Source organism: Benincasa hispida, chromosome 10, assembly GCF_027475165.1.
Source record: "Benincasa hispida cultivar pf3 chromosome 10, pf3_genome.v1.1, whole genome shotgun sequence".
NCBI lineage: Eukaryota > Viridiplantae > Streptophyta > Magnoliopsida > Cucurbitales > Cucurbitaceae > Benincasa > Benincasa hispida.
Window position 1 is genome coordinate 23,649,386 of NC_143487.1, and position 5,571 is coordinate 23,654,956.

Below are 5,571 nucleotides of genomic sequence, written 5' to 3' on the forward strand. Positions count from 1 at the left end.
TACTTCTTCAAATACAACTGTTGTACTGCATCCCAAATGTCTTTGGGAGTTTTCGTTTAAAGTAACAGTCTGCCCATTTGAGGTTCCATGCTACTCACCAGAACGTAGTAAAGAATCTTCTACTCTCCAAATGCGTTTGTGGGAGCTACCGGGTTCAGGTTTGGATAACTCCTCATATAGATAGCCAAAATTTTGTCTTCCTTCCAGAGCCATTCTGATGGATTGCGACCAGGAGAAATAATTTTGGTCATTCAGTTTTTCTCCAATAATAATTCCGATAGAATGTCCCATTGATCCAGATAACAAATTTGCAATAGGTAAAGAATTGAAATAATTTACTGGGTTCTCAAAGCATAGTAGTAGATTGGACGGCTTCGGTTGAACACTTTGCGAGTTTGTGCCAAGAATTGACCCAAAATCCGCGATGAGTTGTTGAAGAAAAAGAAATATGTTTTTAATCTCATCAGAACACACCACATTCACAACTGCCGGAGAGTTTGTCGGAAACATGACAGGACCGATGCCACCGCAATCCGAATGGACCGACTGATCTACAGCCGAAGGCTGTTAGTCAGAGACACCGTCGACGAAGCCACGGTTGGTCGAGCCAAGGAAATCGCCGTGCGACTTCCTGTCTGAACCCAAGAGTTTGTCGTGAAGAATGGTCGAGTCTAGATGCCATTGACCGATCTGGTGTGCGCGGAAGGTTGGGCTTCGATCGGGTCTGGTCGTCGAACGTCGTCTGCACCCAGGAGGTCGGCAGATCTGTTGCTGAAGTAGGGTTGGGCGTCAATCAGATCTTGACACCGAAACCCTTTTGCACCCAGGAGATCGACAGCTCCGATGGGGTTCTTTCCGCACACGATCGGAGCGTCGTCGACATATCGAGGTTGGGTGCGTTCCTTTGCGTCCGGCTGCGACTCAGTCTGTCCACAATTCTCCTTAGTTTGGCTGACCCAATTTGTCCGTCGATGGATTGGGTTGTCTGTCTGACGGCACTCATTTGTTGAAGAAGACGCGGTAAGGCAGTCTCTAGGTACTGTTGGACAACTCCCTTAATCGTGTTAGCTATCTCGAAATTGGTCGTCGAAGGAGACTCATTAATGACGACTAGAGTTTCGTCACCTTGCTCTAATACCATGATGAAAATAGAAGAGGAAGGAGAATAGAAACACACAAATAATTTACATGAAAAACCCTAGGCCAAGAAGAAAAATACAAGAAAACTACTCAAATAAATAGACAGACAGGAAACCCTAGACCCATAAGAGAATTACAAAAAAACCCTAGGGCAAACCAACCCTTTTTCAACAATTATATTAATTAATAGAGTAAAAAAAACAGGTACAATTACAATTGGGGAATCATTGAGAGAACCAAACTAGATCAACAGAGAAAAAAATAATCATGAACGTGTATATAAAAATGATAAGACCTGGTCCAGATATTTCTAAGAATCATTTGTACGTCTAAGAATCACATCTGTACTTCTACCTGACCTGCATTTCTTTCATTTGGCCGTAATGTTGAATTTAAGAATCATAAAGAAGTCATTTAAGATTGCAGTAACAAATTTACAACTACTTTAGTGGAAACATCAAGGTACAGATCAAGTTGAAGATACATTAAATTAATTAAATTAACATTTGGGGAACCCCCAAAAGATAACATGTCCAAAAACGTTAATAGGATTGGAATCTGACATGTCATAGAAATTAATTTGCGACGTCGTCTTCACAAAACTTCCATGGGTTGGGATATTAACTCTTGAAGGATGGATATTCGGACTTCATTTTCAATCAAAATGAAATCTCCAGATCCCAAATGTGATCAACATCAGTAGTCACAGACAATTTAAAAACCCCCAATACATGTATCAGAATTAAATGGACACGATAAAGCAAAAGTGGAATGGAGAAAATTAAAACCTAATCTTCAAAATGGAATGTGAAACTCTTTGTCGTCTCTGTATCTCTGTATTTGGAGAGCCTCAGACCCCGAACATCTTGAAAAGGATGAAGCAGAGGAACCCAAGAAAGATGAATAGGAAAAGGTAATCAATGAAGACGAAAAAGGAAGTAGACCCATGATTTCTCTTCTGCTTCTTTCCAGAGACATTGTTATCTTTGGCTACTCCGTCAAGGGGCTCCAGTTTCGCCATTACTGAAGAAGCCTAGAGTAATACTGTAATAGCCTGGATTTTTTATAACAAAAATGTGGAAACATAACCATTGTAAATATTTACAACTTATACAAAATAGTAGACGCAACTTATTACAAACAATATCTAATTCAATCTATCAAAATTTTACAACTTCTACGCTTTACACTTATTACAAACATAACCATTGTAAACTATTACAACTTGTACAAAATAACCATTGTAAACTATTACAACTTATACAAAATAACCATTGTAAACTTTACAACTTACACAAAGAATCAACGATTAAAAAGTTCCAAATTTAAAATTAAAGGATTGAAAGAGATTTGACGGCATAATTTAATCCAAAAATAGACTTCCACCTTAAAAGACTTTTGTCCTCGAAAGAAGTTGTTTAATAATGTTGAACGCTTGCTTTTACTTGATCCTTCCTTAACCATGTCACTTTCAACTTGAACCTTTTACCAAGGAGGCAAACACACAAAGTAATCTAATGGCTCTAAGATCTCTTGATTTCATCTTTCTTTACCAAGTCACTCTTTTCTAGTGGTTGAGTGCTTCATGACACTTTACTAAGAAAAGTTCTAGGTTCTATAAGGTTCAGTCTCACTTGCTTGGATTTGGAGCCACCTCACTAACCCCACCAAGGGATAAAAGATCTAACCTTAATTCTAAAGCAAAACCTAAAACTTCTACCACAAGGCAAGCATAAGAGAAAACTATCTAGTCAACTAGGGAGCATCCTATGCCGACTAACAAACAATTGCAAGCACACGTCGAAGTCAAACATAGACATACAACCAACCAAATCAACAATTCAATTGTCATAGCAAAATAAAAGTTTGTGGACCTGGTGACGGAAAGGAAACAGAGATAGACCAACACCAAAGAACTTAGCTACTTAACAACCTGGATTCTAGGTCAATCTACAAGAACAACTCCGCTCTGATACCAATTGTAACGACCCCAAATTTCAATGTTAAACTAGGGACTGTTACCAAAATTGAACATGAAACTAAGTTTACTAACTCTTATATTTAGAAAATGTTCGGCAACATAACGACGCTACCACCACAACCAAAATTGTTTTTGACACCTGCTCAAAGAAACGCACTTCTAACAATCAAACAACAAACTTCTCTCAAAGAACTACAAAGTTTCGAGAAAACTCATACTCCAAATACATTAATCAGATTCAACAAAACTTTACTAAAGACTCATACTAGCGTGAAATGCTATCATAATAAACCGACTAAACCTTATTACAAAATTCCAACTCAAGGACGGCCACCATGACTTGAACTTAAAACAAAGTGTCACCTTCTAAAAGTTTGTAAGTAAAATAAACTACGAAAAAAGGAACAAAACAAAACACGCCTAATGGTCAGACAGTCAGCCTTTCTCAAGCTTCCTCCTCAGCATCACCAAGGTTGCAATACTCCTCGGCGCCTACAAAACCTAGTGGAGGGTCAGTACACACTTGTACTGGTAATTAGCCCACGCCTGAAGGGCCACCAATCAACATACATTTCAAAGATACACAACAACAATAATATCAATCACATCATGCTAAACACATGAATTATATCATTATATACAAAGCATACATAATTTTAAACTAAACTCTCAATCACGCTCAATATCCCAACCTTACTCTCACAACTTTCTAAATGAAATCCTCGAGGCATGTTGACCCCTACCCGTAGTCAGGATCCTATCATCCTTTATGGTTCTCATCGTTCAACCCTTAGCCGAACCTAAGGCCTTGAACAGTACATCATTCCTTAAAGGTACTCAAGGCCATGATGTCCCCTATAGCACCCAACGTTATCCAATTCCATACAAAGAGCATGGTATGTTCACAGAAGCACATAATAACACAACATAGTATACATTATCCAATTCCATTCAAAGAGCATCTAGACATGCTTTAATCATATCAAAAAGCATCACAAATATCAAGATAACATAGATCTCAAATATTTGAAATAGAAATAGATCACACTAACACACAAACAAACAGACCCAAAGGTAGAATTCTACCTACCTAAACGCTTTTAAAATGCTTTTAAACTGCTTACAAAAGGATCTAAAGGCTCCTGAGATAATAAAATATGGTTCCAAAGGTTGGAATTTAATTTGAAGCCTTAGTTGAAATCTAAAATAGTGCTCCGAGTAAACTTACCAAAGCAACCTTAAACCTCAATCCGAACACCCAGAATCCAACCTGAACTACAAACAAATATTACCCAAGAGTTACAAATATTACCTGACCTTAATTCGCTGCTGGTTCGTGGATATCACGATGTCGTTGTCGCCGTTGAACCTTAAACAAATTCTTAGAAATTAACCCAACCACAACAAAGAATGAGTTCCAAGGATTCAGAATAACATTTGAACACTTAAATCCAATCCAAAACAAGAATTAAAGAAGTAATCCTTACCGAATCTTACTAGATAGCCTTCGATCCTTGCTGATTAGTGTTTGACAGCATCCGAACTTGCAGATTTGGACCTAAAACGTTATGGGAAAATTGATTTGAAGCCAATCGAAGCATGTGTCGATGCCGAAACTCATCGAAAGCTTACCCCCAAACCAAAGACGCTGCAATACACACCCAATCGTCGAGGTTCACGCTGGAGTCTCAAACGGAGCTGAAATGATGTTGCGAAAACCTAGACGAAGTCGTGGTTATAGAACAAGATAGATTCGTGGGTCAATGTACACCATCGTCGACTATAGAGCAGGTGTTGGCGTGGATGTGGGTTCGCAGAGTTGCCGAAACGTAGCTCAAATGTATGGGTCGTTGATAACGCGAGGGTAGCGTGCGTAGCGACAGTTCGAAGGTCTCTATGGTCGTCGACTGCTCGTGGAGGTCGCCGGCGAAGAAGATCGAAGGAGGGGGGGTGATCAGCGGCTGCAAGGGAGGAGGAAGAAGATGTTGGATGGCAGGGTTTCGCCTTTTTCTTTTCCCGTCTTTTATGACCTCATCAATAAGAACACAACTATTTTCCAATAAATCCTCTTTATTTTCTCCAGCTTTAAACCTTTAATTCAAGAAAAAAAAAACCCCACAAATATGAGAATTCAATCTAGAAAATATTTGGGTCTTTCAATCCCATCTCAACAATCCAAATAATATTTAGAGGTTTGATTCCTCTATCCCATGTATATTGGATTTCTTGTTATGGTTGTTCAATGATTAAGACTTTTGTTCAATGATAAGTGGGATGAAAATAACCACTATCATGACTTCTGATTTATTGAAGTTTTTGTTGCTTCGAAATCTTTTTCAATTTTCATCTTTTTTTTACTATTCTATTTTTTTGTTCTCAATCGTCGAAAAATCTACTTTGGAGTCACCTTTATGTTGCTTCAAACATATCTTTTTCAATTTCATCTTTTT

The 5,571-nt window shown here is 38.4% G+C and overlaps 2 long non-coding RNA genes across 3 annotated transcripts; both read right to left on the reverse strand.

Annotated features, from left to right (window-relative positions):
* Window positions 1–1,603: 1,603 nt before the first annotated feature.
* On the reverse strand, window positions 1,604–5,323 carry LOC120088175 (uncharacterized). Of its 2 annotated transcripts, none has more exons than XR_016523965.1 (4): window positions 4,754–5,323; window positions 4,609–4,679; window positions 4,439–4,502; window positions 1,604–2,194 (listed from the first exon to the last, which is right to left on the reverse strand). It is a non-coding gene; the product is annotated as an uncharacterized LOC120088175 (long non-coding RNA). The 2 variants fall into 2 exon arrangements; XR_016523964.1 differs by having other exon boundaries at window positions 4,434–4,502.
* Window positions 3,282–4,302, reverse strand: LOC150033203 (uncharacterized). Its single transcript, XR_016523966.1, has 2 exons — window positions 4,212–4,302; window positions 3,282–3,622 (listed from the first exon to the last, which is right to left on the reverse strand). It is a non-coding gene; the product is annotated as an uncharacterized LOC150033203 (long non-coding RNA).
* Window positions 5,324–5,571: the final 248 nt, after the last annotated feature.